Genomic DNA, 16,565 nt, shown 5'->3' with positions numbered 1-16,565 from the left:
TGAAAATCGGATTTAAAGCCAAGCAGTCCTCTTAACGCCCAGCAGTGTGGGCCAGCACAGTGGTCAAAGGCACGGCCCAGAAGCTGACTGAAGTCAAGTCCTCGCTGTCCTGCTCCTTCCTTGGGACCCGGATGCCAGTCCGGTTACTTAACCTCTCCCATGCCCCTACGTCCCCATCTGCCACCTGAGAACAATAGCTCCTATGTCCTAGGATTGGGATGATTAAGCAAGTTAATACCAGTGAAGCACTTAGAACAATGTCTGACACACAGTCAATATTTACTCTGGCTACTTTATTTATTTTCTTTTTTTAGAGAGGGGAGGGAGAGGGACAGAGGGACAGAGGGAGGAAGAGAGAGAGAGAGAGAGAGAGAGAGAGAGAGAGAGAGATGAGAGTTACAGTGAATGGCTACCTCCCATATGTGCCCTGACTGGGAATAAAACCCTCGACCTTCCAGCGCACAGGGAGACGCTCCCACAGCGGAGCCCCGCCGGCCAGGGCATGCTGGCTGTCTTTAATCCTGGTTTCTCGACCTGGATGCCACCACCACTCTGGCCTCTCTGATTCTCTGCTGTGGCTCTCTGTGCACTGCAGGGTGGTTAGCTAGTCAAACGAAAACTCTCTCCACTTGTGACAACCAAACACGTCTCCAGGCGTTGCCAAATGTCCCCAGATAGAACTGCCCCAGTTGAGAACCACGGTTTCCCCCGGAAGGAAGGGTGTCGTTTTCCTGAGCAGACTCTAGCCTAGGGTCCTGGTCCAGGATCACCTGGTTTGGGTGAAATCCCTTTATCTCTAATAACGTCTGCTACAACTGTTGTCACTACTCTAACATATACACAGGGGTGGGCAAACGTAGGTGTATAGTGGATTCTTATATTATTTATGAATTATTGTTACTTATTTGTATTATTTGTCTTTTTCCATACAGACAGCTGTAAACCTACCTTCGCCCGCCCCTGTATATGGCGCTTCAACAAAGATGCTAGGGGCAGGAAAGGAAACGGGGCTTAACTTCCGTGGCTGTTTCTCAAAAGGCCTGCGGCCTCCCTGACCCTTACTCTAGGTCCAGAGGTGCCCGTCCAAGGACGCAGGGCGGAGCCGTGCAGGCGCACGGAACACTCCAGCAAACTCACTCGCCTGCACACCTAGCACCCAGCTTCCACTCGCACTTGGTCCGAGGAGGGTGGTGATTTTGACCCCCATCTCACAGGGGAGTGGAAGCGCTGATGGGATCCCAGACGAACCCCCCGTCACACGGGGAGGTGTGGCAGAGCAGGCTGGAGCCTGGCCTTCCCTCCCTACAGTCAGTGCTGTAGCCTGTACTGTCTGAAACCTGCTGAAAGCCTACTACTGTCTTCCAACCGCCCAGGGGGTGTCCGCAGCGCTCCACCAAGCACATGGCCTCTGGTGAGGACCAAAGGCCCTACTGCGCCAGCTTGACGCTGGAGAAGGCAGGCACAGACACACGGGACCCGAGCTGGCTCGTGGCGCTCCGCTTACTGGCCATGCCACTGGCTGGGTGTGTTGCTTAACCTCCCAGGCTCCGTTTCCTCACCTGTTAAAGGTGCTCATAAAACCTGCCCCACAGCGTTGCTCACACTAAAGAGCATGTGCCGTCTGGACCGCTGGGATGCTCAGTGAAGACCAGCCTGCGTCCTGGGAATTTGCACTGGACCCTGGAGGGAGGCGGCAGCAAAGGCTGTTCAGTGCTTCTCACTCCCACCGCTCTACCAGCCCAGGGTCATAGCCAGAGGTCAACACGCCCGGAGCTAAAGAGGCAGGGACTGCCTGAAATAGGTGGGATGGCACCACGGGGCCCCCGGCAGTGGGCTCTGGGAGAAAACAGATTCCGGCAGCAATTGGCCTGGGTTCAAATCCTGACTGCACTTGGTAGCTGAGTAACCTTGGGCTGTTGTGAGACTCAATGAGCAGGAGATGGGAGCATTCAGAGAGAGCCCCTCCCCCAACAGGAAAGGGCCCCAGTGCCAGCCCTCTCTCTTGGGTTCGTAGTTATTCCAGTTTCCTGGGCTGAGCCTGGGGAGGAAAACCACGAGGCATGGTGCTCCCTCTGCGTGGGGGAGGTGGACGGAGACAAAGACTGATGTTGGAGAACAGCCTAGCCTCTTGGCAATGGACACGCAGCCTGTGCTCACAGTCTGGGGCTCCCTGGCTGCTCCAGATCAGAAAGTGCTGGGCCCCCAAGCATGCCCCTGTCTGCCAAGGCTTGTCAAAGACCGCCCCGCCACCCAGGGTGCTGGGGAAACGGGCACCTCACGGGGCCAGCCCCCGCTAGCCTCCTGCTGTCCTTCCTTCCCTGGATGCAGGAACTCCTGCCGGGATGCAGAAACCCACCGTGTATCAAGGACCTCAGAGCCAGTCACGGGGGGCCGGCCTCACACAGACCACCAGAAGCCTGGCCCTCACATGCTGGCCAACAGCTCAGGGAAGCGTCCACAGTGCTATGCCAAGCACATGGTGGGCGGGGGCTAGCTGAGTGCGTATCCTCCTGAGGGCCTGACTCCCTCAGACCTGGACTGTCTACTGGCTCCCTATCATGGTCAACACAGCCCTCCATCACCGTGCCAGGACCTCTCCCAAACTCACGTACCCCCGTCCCTGATCTCTGCTCCAGCCAAACCGATCTCCTTCCACTTCCACTAAATCACATCAAGCGTGTGCGCATTTCTAGGCCTCATCACCGGGGTCTCTGCCCAGGGGTCAGAGAGCTTGCACAGCCCTGGCTAGAGCAGCACCCTTAGCTCATCACTGTCTCCCTCACTCATCACCACCTGATAAGAGAGGCAGACTGTCTGATTGCCCATTATAATGCACCTTCCAGGAGACAAAAATTTCATTTTGTCTAACTTTCCATTTTTTATCATTTTATCCCCAGCACCTGGGATAGCACTGGCCCACAGTAAGCACTCAACAAATACTTACTGACCAAATGAATAAATGAAACTGGCCTTTTCAGACTTTAAACCCAGGAAGAGCATTTTTGTCCCAAATGGAATAAAACCTAAGAATCAATGTAAGTTTTCCAATGGCGAACTCTGCTGTTTACCTAAATGCCAATCAAGGTGTTGACTGCAACTGAACTTCCCAAGGAGTTTGGCAAGACCCCCACCGGAAGCCCGGGCCCTCATGTGCTGGATCAATAAATGTCAAACCACTGGGTGGGAATAAATACACTGAGAGCAAGATACCCATGCACAGCCTCAAAATATCTCCCCACGGATTACCTACTAATTACAAAGGGAAAATACCAAGTGATCAAAGTTAACAGCGCTCCTAGGGGAAAACTGACACCTCGTGCCTCATGAGGGATGTGCCGTGCTGTTCTGCCAAGAACAGTCGGAATCCAATCGTGAGGAAATATCAGCAAACCCAGATCCAGGGACATTCCACAGACGAGCAGCTTTACAACTCTTCCTAAGTGCCAGTTAGGAAAGGCAGCCTGGCTGGTGTGGCTCAGTGGTTGAGCGTTGACCTACGAACCAGGAGGTCACAGTTCCATTCGTGGTCTGGGCCCATGCCTGGGTTGCAGGCTCAATCCCCAGTGTGTGGCCAATCAATGATTCTCATCACTGAAGTGTCTCTCTCCCCCTCTCTCTGAAATTAAAAAGAAAAAAAAGGCTGATGAGCTGATGGACATAGATGAGTTCACCTGGAGCTTATTTTAGGACTAGAGCCCCAGTGCACAAATTCGTGCACGGGTGGGGTCCCTCGGCCTGGCTGGCAATTGGGGCTGATGGTGGGGTGGGGAGGGCGCGGGAGGTTGGCCGCCGGCCACCCGTGGGAGGGACCCCAGCTCCTGCATTGAGCATCTGCCCCCTAGTGGTCAGTGCGCATCATAGCAACCAGTCGAGCAGTCATTTGGTTGCTTAGGTGACAGAACCTCCAGTAATTTGAATCCTTCCTCTTGGGCTGGTCAGGTTCAGCACAGGCCACTCTTCCAGTTCCACAGACAGAGGCATAAAGGATTGGCTGACAGCTCTGTACGTGGAGGAGGAGGGTATGGGGTCATCTCAACCTTCAATATCTAATTTTTAAGACTGATTTTAGAAAGAGAGAGGAACGGGAGGAGAGGTAGAGAGAGGTGAGAGGGTGTATGAAAGGGGGGGGGGGCATCAAGTTGTTGTCTCACTTATTTATGCATTCATTGGTTGATACTTCTATGTGCCCTGACCAGAGATCGAACCTGTAACCCTGGTGTATCAGGATGATGCTCTAACTAACTGGGCTTCCCGGCCAGGGCCTTGAGCAGCATTTGTTATATTTTCTAAAACAAATATACTAAAAATAGAAAAATAAGCCCAAGGTCACAGTGGTAGAGCTGAGATTTGAACCCAAGCAGACTGGCTCCTCTATGCAACATCGCCTTCCCGATGCCACAGGGCCACCCTCCTTCAGGCCCTTTCCTAAGACACCACCCCGCAGCCATGTTCTCCAAGCAGCAGCCTCTCAGACAGGAGACACAATGAGTCCCAACCCCTTCGAGACACGTACACCAGTCGGCAAAACCAAAGGCGTAATGAGGTGCCAGAGGGACTGAGGCTGCACTCTGGGAGGTCTGGGAGCACGAGAGCCAGAGGCCGGCAGCAGCAGCGATGCCCAGTGCTCGCTGCCAGCCTCCTGGGAAGTGCAGCGAAGCAGAGGCCGCTCCCTCATCTCTGGAGGGCTGTCTGAGGAGCGGTGTCACGGGGGCACGGCTGCCAGACAATGGGCTGGAACAGGCTCTGGTGGGCACACAGAGGGACTAAAGACAGCCCTGCTCACAACAGGGAACAATGCTGTTGCAACTTGTGTGTGGTACCCCCTCCCCCATATGACAGTGCTGGATGGTGAGAAAGAAGGCCTGGGGAGGGGGCGCCGTCTCCAGAAGAGGGGCCTGGTGGTGGTGTGGCAGCCCCTGCGGGGCTTGGGGTGCAGCTCTTCATCCACAGGATGTCTGGGCAGTGGGAATGGCCACATAATGCATCTCCGATAACAAGGGGCCTGCACACACAGGCTCCTTTCTCTGCAGCTCAGCTGAGCAGACTGGTGTGCCCCAGCTAAGACAACTCTGGCCTGCCCATCGAGGGTCTCCCAAAAGGCCTTCTCCAGTGGAAAACCAGCCCCTCCCCAGCACCCGAACACCAAAGCACAACTGCTTCCCGAGGAGGGAGGCAGGGCTATGGAGAGAAAAGAGCAGCTGCCTCCCGCGCTCGCTGCCAAAGCTGGCTTAGCCAAATCCCCAGGAAAACGCTGCTGCACATGAAACATGAACATGCAAACCACAGACAGTCTGCTCTCCTTCCCATACACATGTTCAAACACGACTGCTTTCCAGCGCTCGCTGATGGCTTCCACACGATGAGGTCATTTCCATGGCTCTGCCTGTGGCTTTGCTCTCCCTTCACCATCGTGAGCCAGTTTCAACTTATTTGACCCAGATGTGCAGGCCCAGGAAAGCAGGGCAGAGGCAACAGCAAAGCACGATCCGAGTGTGGAGCCCACCCGCACCCCCTCCACCGAGCCGAGCAGAGCCGCCAGGTGACAGGCTGGGTGACTCAGACCCGCAAGGCACGCCACCCCAGAACTGCAGCAAGGCTGGCGGGGAGGCCGCTGGAGGGTCTCGGAGCTGCCTAACCCTCCTCCTCCTGGGGCTCCCCCCTCGCTAGGCCACCCGCTCCTCGCCCTGACCTCTGTGACCAGAGAGGACAAGCCAGAGGCTGGAGAGGAGACCGTGCTCCAGTAGAAGGCCAGGGCAGAGTATTCCTGGTCCCCCACTGCAGGGACGCTGGGAGAACTCAAGGCCTGAGAGCAGGGTGTGGTCGGATTCTACTGGAAGCTTCCACCACTCCACAGCAAACCTCAAACCGCTAATTACCTGTCTCCAGGAAAGCAGAGATGCTCTCAGAGGCAGGAGGCAGATGCTGATTTCAGCAAGACCTGGGTCTGAAGGCTCCTTCCCCTCCCCAGCACTGAGGCCCAGCAGAGGGAGGAGGGGAGGACAGGGCCTGACGGCCCGCCAGCGTATGTGATAACTGCACGCAGCCCCAGAGCTGGCTGGGGTGGGGGTGGTCCTTTAGGAAGAGGAAATGCTGTCGGGGGCAGGCTGTGGGCTTAGGGCTCCCCAAGTTCATTTCGACAGAAGGATCCAGGCTCTCTAAGGAGATAAGGGAGCTGCCGGCCGACAATCCTGGCCTTAGAGCTACCGGAAGAAATGGTTCCGAGCTCAGCTGACCAGGCTGCAGAGCTATCAGGCTGAACACTCAGGAATTCCAAAATGTGGTCTCTCTCACCTTCCCGTCTACAGGGGCTGCCTTTAATCCGCCCCGAGGAGCACAGCACCCGGTCCTGTGCTCTTCAACGGAACCGCCACACTGCGTATGGTGGGAAGGGAGAAGGCCAAGGGGCAGGACACACCCCACCGAGGAGCCCAGGACGACGGGAATCCTGGTTGGCGCTCACCAGGAAGCACGGGCCAGGAGTGACAGCAAGACCAGCTGCCACAGCCCAGCCAGCAGAGAAACGGATCCAGCTATCCTGCGGGTAGTCCGCCTCTGCCCACCGGTCCCAGGCAGGCCGGCTTTTCCGCTGACTCGAGCCTTAAGACTGCCACAGAGTCTTGGGACCTTGCCCCGTCGGAGAGAGAGAAGGGCGAGGGGGGTGGGGGCAGAGAGGGAGGGAGAACGCAAGGTTTGTAGTGGAGGCACAACGCAGCAACTCGGGATTCATTCACTTCTAAATAGGCTCTGAATGCAAAGGCTTCTCCGGGCCTCATGGAGTCCAAACGGAGAGGTGAACAGAGGCCTCTGCTCTCGGGGCACAGAGGAGGCGGCACTCAGGGCTCTGAGCCGAGGCGGCAGGGAAAAGAGGGGGGGGGGCCAGTCAGTCAGCCAGCCAGAGGCAGAGCCCAGCTGAGTGAAGAGCTCTACTAAGGGGGTAGGACCCGCTCCACTGTGGGACTTCTGCGTGTCCTTGTCCCACTGCCCTTCCACGTCCAGAGGGAGCCCTGGCACGGGCATCAGGAGCTCTGAAGCACCAGGGAGAAAAGCCGACAGAACCCTGTCACTTATGGGCCATCCACTAATGAAACCGGAGCGGTAAGGAAAGACTCCTGTGGGCTCTCCCCTTTCCCGGCCCATTGCCAAAGCTCAGCTCATGCTCAATGCCTGCTCAACGGCTTTGTCTACACGGTGGCCCTCCCAGGCACCACCCTTCCACCTCCCACCCCGCCGTCACCAAGTCCCGCCCATCACAGGAGGCCACCAGGTCTCCAGGTGTGGGGCAGTCACCTGCACACACGCCAACCCGCCAGCCTGTGTGCACCCCAGGAGGGCCAAGTGCTCTTCATTAGCATATTGCAGGCGTGTCTCCGCAGGGAGGAGGGCGGAAATCACCAGGCTCTGGGGTCCAAGTGTCTTGGGAGTATGTAGTACTTGACGATAAACTGACAGGCCCTGAGCAATGAGGATCATTCAGGCTGTGAAGGAAGGAAGCAGCCAGGGGCCCTAATCCAGGCTAATCGTTTGATCTGCTTCTCTGTTTGTTTTCTGAGGTTAACATTCTAAAAAATATCTATCTATCCACGTGTCACATGAATATATTCTCAAATAATTCTAATCATTGACATAAAGACAGATAATAGTTGGGTGTTCGTTATTCTAGTCTTTTCTTTAATGAGTTTCCATAAATATAACCACCCTATCTAATAAAGGGGTAATATGCAAATTGACCATCACTCCAACACATAAGATGGCCATCCCCATGTGGACACAAGATGGTCGGCAGGGGAGGGCAGTTGGGGGCAACCAGGCCTGCAGGAGAGGGCAGTTAGGGGTGACCAGGCCAGCAGGAGAGGGCAGTTGGGGGAGACCAGGCCAGCAGGGGAGGGCAGTTAGGGGCAATCGGACCGGCAGGGGAGCATCGATCAGGCTGGCAGGAGAGCGGTTAGGGGGTGATCAGGCTGGCAGGCAGAAGCGGTCAGGGGCAATCAGGCAGGCAGGTGACGGGTTGGGTGCCAGCAGTCCTGGACTGTGAGAGGGCCCAATCCCAGTGGGATTGGGCCTAAACGGGCAGTCGGACATCCCTCAAGGGGTCCAAGATTGGAGAGGGTGCAGGCCGGGCTGAGGAACACACACCCTGCCCCACCCCCTGCGTGAATTTTGTGCACCGGGCCTCTAGTAGCTTTATAAAAGTCTTTTTTTCTTTTTAGGCACAAGTGGGATAATCCTTTATGGGTTATCTGCATAGTAGCCCACACTATGCACTCACTGTGCCTTAACTGGCCCCCCCAACCCCTGCTGTCAACAGGGGTTGCTGAGGTTTGAATTTTTTCTGTCACAAATGATGCTGCAATGAATACTCTTGCACCTCTTTGCACATGTGTGAGTGATTGTCTCGGTCAGATACCTGAGAGCAGACATGCTAGGTCAAAGGGAGACAAGGTTTACAATCTCACGGACCTGGCCATATCCAATGCACACCCCACCCGCTGTGCATGAGCACCTGGGAGAAACAGGGTCTGTCTGTCTCAGCACCAGCACCAGCTCTGTCTGGGGGTGGCCTCAAGGGGGTCACTTCTCTATGGTCTAAGCTGCCTACACCTACAGAGACCCCACCCAGCACATCTAGACATAAATGGAAGGCCACCAACTCCAACTTAATGGTGGCCCTCAGACCATTTAAAAAACCCATTGCAAAAGCAGTAAGGAAACACAAAAGGGAACAAACGCCCAAGAATGACGGGAATGAGTGGGAGGCTGCAGAGAACGAGGGTGCGATTAACTTCCCAAAGTGAGGAAGCGGAAGGCAGTACGTGATCGAAGACAACGCTGAAGGAACGAAGCACTAAGTACAAATGAGAGAGCATCCACCAGACATTCGGGGAAAACCAGCAGCCAGAAAAAGAATGACCAGAATAAACACGAAAACCAGAGCCCAGAGGAAATGAGATCACGGAGGGTCAGGAGATAACTTTTAAAACCATTCTAATTAGTGTGTCAGAGCAAGGAAACCCAATCTGGCCTCTGCAAAGCAAGAGCAAGAGGCTATGAAAATCCTATCATCAGAGACCCAGAGGGAAGAAAATTAAAAATACAACTGCCAAATTACAGCCTTCACGACAAGGTCTGCAAGACAAAGTTAAGGCGCTCTACCCACCACAGACAGAAAAGGCAGAGATGGAAACAGTGAGAACAGCAGGCACACACAGGATCAACCTAGGACATCTGACAACTAATAGGATTTCCAGTCGGAGAAAATAAAGCGAAGCATCAAAGAAATAATAGAAAAAATGTACAGAGCAGAAAAGCAACGTAAGACTTTAAATCAAAAGGGTCCAAAAGTACTCAGCACAACGAAAAAAATCCAACCGGGCACCTTATAAGATTTCAGCACACGAAGGATGAAGAGAAGATACTATCAGCTTCTAGAAAAGGAAACTAATAAAGCAATAAAAAAAAAAAAAAAAAAAAAAACCAAAGCCCTAGCCGGTTTGGCTCAGTGGATGGAGCATCGGCTTGCGGACTGAAGGGTCCCAGGTTCGATTCCGGTCAGGGGCATGTACCTCGGTTGCAGGCACATCCCCAGTAGGGGGTGTGCAGGAGGCAGCTGATCGATGTTTCTCTCTCATCGATGTTTCTAACTCTCTGTCCCTCTCCCTTCCTCTCTGTAAGAAATCAATAAAATATTTAAAAAAAAACAAAAAAAAAACAAAACCAAAACCAAGTTAGCTATAAATAAATGAAAATCAACCTGGCTGGCAGGTCTCGGCGGTCGAGCATTGACTCAGGAACCAAGAGGTCACGGGTTGGATTCCCAGTCAGGGCACATGCCTGGGTCAACGGCTCGATCCCCAGTTTGCGCAGGAGGCAGCCGACTGATGATGTTCCTCTCTCATCGATGTTTCTGTCTCTGTGTAAAACTCAATAAAAACATTTGGAAAAAAAAAAAGAGAGAGCGAGAATCACATTGGCATTAGATATCTTATTAGCAATAACGAATGCCTGGAGTTAGATCAATTCCTTCAATGTTGAAAAGGAAAATAAAAAGTAAATTTTGTATTCAGTCAAACCATCAATCAAAAGTGAGGGTAAAGAAAAGGATTTTAAAGTTCACCCCCCCCTTTTCCTTCTGAAGAAGTGCTTACAGGTGCACTTCAGCTAAACAGGAGAAGAGAGCAGGAAAGGAAGGCACGGACTCCAGAACGCAGTGGATGGCACCTGGGGAGCGGTGAAGGGAGCCCGGGTAGAGAGATGCCTGGACCAGCTGCCCAGGCTGGGGCGCGGGAGGCAGCGTCTGCACACGTCTCAGGAAGGAAGCAGCCACCGTGTAATGAATTACCCAACCAAGTGTCTGGACAGCTTCACACAGTAAAAGCAGTTATTCTTTTAACCACAACAACTAGAAACTGAAAAAGTGGGTAAAGTCCTGGTTCACATATGAAAAACTGAAAAGCAGCATGACCAGGAGGAACCATTGGAATGTAAGGAAAGGACATCAGCCTTCTCCTCCACGTGGCCCAGGACTGATTACACGCTGGGCAGGTACGTGGCACTGAGATCCTCGCCTCGGCCCGAGGCAGCAGCACACCCACCGTGGTCACAACAACAAGAGCACTGCTTACTGGTGTCAACTCAGGGTCAACCGGCAGGCACAGCACACAACACTTCAGTTATGCAACAGAACAGGCCCTGACAGTGTGAAGTCCAAGTGCCGCCCACAGGTAAGTTGGGAAACAGCAAAGGAAGAGGAGGTGGTGGGAAGAAAAGGCTGGAGGCTCTGGGATTCTCACCTGACAAGTGATAAAACGAAACGACAGTAGGTCGCAGTAGATTTAGGACTCCAGAGGCAATTCTAAAAATAGTAACATAAACATCAAAACCTGGGAGGAGCAGGGAGGGAGGGTGAGAAAGGCACGGGCACACCTGGGAGATACTGCAGGTTCGGTTCCAGCCACCGCAATAAAGCGAGTATCACAATGAAGCGAGTCACAAGAACTTTCTGGTGTCCCAGTGCATGTAATCTGTTTACACTAACTGTAGTGTACTACGCGTGCAACAGCACTGTCTTAAAAACAGTGTACATACTATAATTAAAAAATACTTTATTGCTAAAGAACGCTAACCACCTGACCCCTCAGCAAACTGTAATCTTTTTGCTGGTGGAGGGTCTTACCTTCAGTGTGTAAAACAGGCAGTTATCTGCAAAGCACAATAAAATGAGGAATAAAGGAGCTGAACCTTTCCACTTCCACAGTGGGGACTTGATGTCCAAGTCTGATAAATCAAGAAAGAGCTGCAGAGGCATATGATTCAGCGTCTGGAGGAAACGACCAGAGCATTAGCCCGGGGATTTTAACAGCACCTGCTCCTGGAGAGCCGACCGGGTGAGGCAGAGGGCTCCCGAGCCTGTCTCGTCCATATAGGCTTCCGGTGCTACTTGATGATTTGACCATGTGATGGTGTGGCCTCTTGTTTTTTAATCCGCATCCGAGGACATGATTAGAGAGAGGAAGAGTAGAGGGAGAGAGGGGACAGGGGAAAGACAGACCGATAGACAACCGACTGAAATCCAGGAACCTGAAATCCAGGTATGTGCCCTGACCGGGAATCGAACTCGCAGCCTTTCAGTGCACAGATTGGTGTCACTTTGATAAATGCTCCTGGGCACATAATTCAGTGGGTACAGATTCTGTGTTCGAGAAAGCTCCTTAGCAATTCTGATGAGTGGTTCTAGGTAAGCAGAGCCTCTAGGCTCCACTCAAACCTGAGCTACTCTCATCTCACAGGACCCGGATGCCCCGAGGCAGGCTAGCCAGCCATTGGATTCCTCGCTTTCCGCTCAGAGCAATGGACTCTCTGAGCAAGTCCATGACTTGCCCTGGTGTCACGAACCGGCCACATCTGGGGAGTTTCTCACGCTAGACGACAATGGTGCTCTTCCTCACTCGCTCGGCCGTTGACCTGCTTGGCAAGGCTTTCCTTGCTGGTCACAGCTCAGAGGACTCTTGTTCTTCGGCTCAGCTGCCATGGGAGGCCTGCCGAGGACACCCTCAGGGGTGGGGCGAGGCCTGTGCCAGTCTGTGCTGGAGTGGGGCCCGCAGAGCCTGGTACCGGGCCTCCCGCAGTTGCTGGAGGGCCTCCCACACTGCACATCGTGCCAGGGCTGGCACTGTCCTGGAGGACACTCGGCACAGCACCGCTCCCGTGGCCCCGGAGGGAAAAGGGCCAGGCCCCGCCTCCGGGCCCCAGAGAAAAGGCGGTGTGCAGAAGCAGGTCGCCTAATGCCCAAAACCAAGAGCAAGGCCTGCATCAACACTCTTACTCTCAACAACAGTGACTAGAAGCCAAACTTGAGAGTGAGCAGAACCTACAATTTAGTGGGGAAATAATCTTAGTTCTCTAAGGACGTGCCCATTCTCCCTGGGAATTATGTTGTACATATAAAACATGTGTGTATTCACATAGATACACACTTGTATATATGTATAGTGCCTGTGTATTTAAATATAAAATATGCCAGTTTAAAGACCTAAAATAAAAATTTAAACTACACACGCATGGTGCACACTGTCCAAGAAACAGAACATTACCAGGACTTCCATGTCCTTTCTGCCCCACCCCCACCAGAGATGATCATGTTGCTGAATCAGGTGTTAAGAAATCTTTTTTTAAAAAAATATATTTTATTGATTTTTTACAGAGAGGAAGGGAGAGAGATAGAGAGTTAGAAACATCGATGAGAGAGAAACATCGATCAGCTGCCTCTTGCACATCTCCCACTGGGGATGTGCCCGCAACCAAGGTACATGCCCTTGACTGGAATCGAACCCGGGACCTTTCGGTCTGCAGGCCGACACTCTATCCATTGAGCCAAACCAGTTAGGACAAGAAATCTTATCCTTTTTTGTCTTCCTAGTTTTCTTATGTGCGCATGCACCGTAAGCGGTATATTGTTTAGATCTGCTTGCTTTTCAGCTTTATCAGGAATCACACTGTGTGTGTTCTGGGTCTTCCTTTTCTTGTAGTTCATTCATTTTCACTGCAACAGAGCAGCAGCCCAGTGTAGGAAAACAACTCAATTTCGTTATCTATTCTACTGTGAGTTGATATCCAGGTTGTTTCTAGTTTTGTTTTTAATCATGACCAAGGCTGCCAGGAAAACTCCTATGGGAATAGTTAGTCTTTAAAATCGCCTCCCAAACAAGTCCGGGCTCTAAACTCAGGTCCGGGTTTCACCTCTGCCAAGAGCAGAGGAGGAAAGCCCTGCCTGTCGCTCAGGTCCTGGGAGTGCCCTGCGACCGAGAGGAGCGGTTCCCAGGCTTGCCCTGCCCGTCTGGCCTCGCTCACACAGATGCCTTCTGCTCCTCTGAACCTGAGATCCCACACCCTGCTCTCCATCGGGAAAACAATTGGCCTTTTTAGACGCAGCCTGGGTTTCTGAGTCACACCGCTCTCCCTAGCGTCTCCCCCTTCTTCCCCGGTAAGAGGGAACAGAGGTCTCAGTGAAAGGGCTCCATTGATAGGCATGGGCCTGACAGCGTGAGAGCGGAAGCCGCAGGAGGTGAGCCAGGCTCTGCCCTGCCTGCTGGCCAGAAGCAGCACTAAGATGCCAGCCGTCCGGCCCACCCGGTCCTCACATTTGCCATATGGCCACAGGGGGAAGAAAGGACACCTGCCCATGGTCAGGGCTGGCATTTCCATATGCTGCACATGTTGCTCCACTTAAGGCTCATAGAATTTTAAAGGCGTAACAGTAACAGAAAATGACTAACACGTCCAATACCCCGCATGCCAGCCGCTGTGCTAAGTGCCTTCTACGTCTTCTCCCAACGGTCATAACTCATGACAGCGGCGATGAAACTCGTTTAGAAGGCTACGACTAGAATTTTTTAAAAAGGGAAACACACAAGGCTGGAGTTAAGTTAGAAAACTAGAGGGCATCCCACAAAGTAAGGGTAGGGTTGTTTTTGCAAACCTGTGTATTCACTCACAGGTACTGGGTGACGATGTAAAATGTATTTCTCACTGTGGGCAGAGGCTACACCAAAAAAACTGTTCTTTCTTATTTTTGCCGTAATCATCCTGAGGTATGCTCAGTTGCTAAACAAGTTTAACAAGTACTTCCCCAAACTCATCTGCACCCCACACCATGGACACCAGCTGCCCCTCCAGGCTGCCAACACAACGGCCTCCTTTCTACTTCTCTTTCCTCCCCCAGAACACGGGCCATTCCCTCGGCCCAGGACATTCTCCGCGCCCCCTCACCAGCTCTCTGCACAGCTGGCCCCTCCCCATCCTCCAGGTCTCAGCCTGGGAGTCAGCTCCAGGGAGGCTCCTGGACGTCCAGCCCACGCAGCCCTCTCCCGTTCAGGGCCACGGTGACCTGTTTCCTGGTTGGCCGTCTGCCTCTCCACAGGCTCCAGTCAGCGATGCTACCTGATGGACTCCCAACGCACGTGGCATCCAGCGCAGCACCAGGCGCTCGTCCGCTACACGAGCACAGAAACTTCCCAACTCCTCACCGCTAGTAAAGGGCAGAGCAGAACCCCAGCCCAGCCATGTCTGCCCCGAGGCTTGCGGAGCCCCTGCCGGACGCTGAAACCCGAACAGCGCGCTGCCTCGGCTCCCACTGCTGGTCCGTGTTAGCGCTGGGACAGGACCCCGCATGTCTGCTCGGATGCCCGTGCTCTCCTATGTCAATGGAGGGGGGAGTAGCCGCTCGTGGCCAGCTGAGATCGGAGGGGATAAAGGAGAAGACTGCAAAACCTCCAAGCTAGAGGAGAAATGTGCCAGTGACCAGAGAAATACCAGAAGAAACAAGGAGAGCGACCAGCTCAGAAATGGGGGTGGGGGAGCTCCCCCAGACACCTGTTCTGGGAAAGCCGGGAAATTCAAGGGGCAACTGTGCAGGGGTTCAGAGGGCTGAGGCTGTGGAGGGCACTTTAAGGCCCCCCTGGCAGCGGGAAGAGCTGGTGACTCAGAATGAGATGGGAGAGGCAGGACGAAAGGCTCTGGCACGGAGGCCCAAGGAGCCCAGGAGCCGGCTACGGAATGCTTTGGCAATGCTGCCCCCTCGTGGCTATGGAGTGCTTGGTCCTCAGGAAAGAATAGCGGTCAGCTTGTGGCTTTACTCTTCAGCAGCCATGTACTGAGCACCTAACGCGGGTCTGGCTGCCGAGGACCGGAAACCGGTCTGACAAGCCCCAACTCTCAACAACCGTGGTTCCCTACGGCCAGGCAATGACCAAGCCCTGTTGAGCTTACTTCCCTCTTTTCATAGCAAGACTGTGAGGACTAAGCCGTGTCTCACTCATCTCTGAAGCTCCAGTGCCCAGCAGAGGGCCCAGCGCGTCAGAGTAAGGACGGCAGCTACTACTCAGCACGTGCGAAGTCTCTGACATGCAGAGCGCACCGGAGCCTCACCTCCTGCCCGTCTGGTGCCTGAGACTTCCCACTGGAGACGCCCAGGAGGCGTTCATTCCGGTGTGAGCCTGGGGTTCTTGGAAAGGTCAGGGGTAGAGAAGTAACATGGGCATCGCCCGCACACAGGTGATGAGTAGAGGCCAGTGCCCTCACATTTTAACGTGCATGAGTCCCCTGGGGTTTGCTCATATGCAGGTTCTGAGGTCTGCAGTGGGGACCGAGATTCCGTGTGCCTGACAGCTCCCAGGGGATACCGACACTGTGGTCCACAGATCACACTCTGAGCGGGAAAAATCTGAACCAGGGGTTGACAAACTGGCCAGAAGGTCGAACCTGGCCCAGCTGAGAGCAGTATTTTCATTTTTAAAGGCGTTGAGAAAAAGAAAAAGGAGAGCCCTGGGTGGTAGCTCAGCTGGGTTGAGCGTTGTCCTGATATGCCAAGGTTTTGGGGTCAATGACCAGTCAGGGCACGTACAGGAAACAACTAACGAACGCATGAATAAATGGAACAATAAGTTGATGTTTCTCTTTCTCTCTCTAAAAATCAATTAAGAAAGGGAGTATGTGACAGAGGCTATTTGTGGCTCATAATGCTTAAAACACTTATTCTCTGGCCCGTCCACAGTTTGCCAAGAAGCGCATCCAGGGACAGGATGCATAGCTAAACAAGAAGAGAGAGAGGACAGCTCGGAACAAACTGTTATGACTTCATCTGGGCAGGGAGAACAAAGTGGACCACACCGCATGCATGCGAGCACTTATGCTCAGAAGGCAGCGCTGGCAATGAGCTAACATCTGAGGCGCCCGGTGGGAGCGGGCTGTGCTGGGGAAAAGGCAGAGACCCTGGGGCTCCGAATGGGGAAGAGGGCCTGTGGTGAACGGATAACTGACTGTCCCTTTCCCTACTTAATTTAAGGGAAAAAACGACAAAGATAAGGAGGGGCCATCATCACTTTGTGCAATACCAGAGAAGCACTGGAAAAATAAAATAAGAAAAAGCTGTGAATTCTACAGAGCTGCTCTGTGGAGACCTTCATTTTGGCTGAGGGTTGGGGAGGGTAGATGCAGGGCCGCAGGGAGGCCAGGGGAAGGGGTGACAGCAGAATAAACACCCAGAACCCCAGGTGCTGTCTGGCGACAGTGCC

General features: G+C 53.5%; 1 protein-coding gene across 1 annotated transcript in view; it reads right to left on the bottom strand.

Moving 5' to 3' along the window:
* The window catches only part of DCPS (decapping enzyme, scavenger), a 35,523-nt gene that overhangs the window by 14,176 nt on the left and 4,782 nt on the right, over positions 1-16,565 (bottom strand). The window lies entirely within an intron of this gene.

This window comes from Myotis nattereri (genome assembly GCF_964212035.1).
Source record: "Myotis nattereri genome assembly, chromosome: 19".
NCBI classification, from domain to species: Eukaryota; Metazoa; Chordata; class Mammalia; order Chiroptera; family Vespertilionidae; genus Myotis; species Myotis nattereri.
This window is presented reverse-complemented; position numbering and strand designations above follow the sequence as displayed.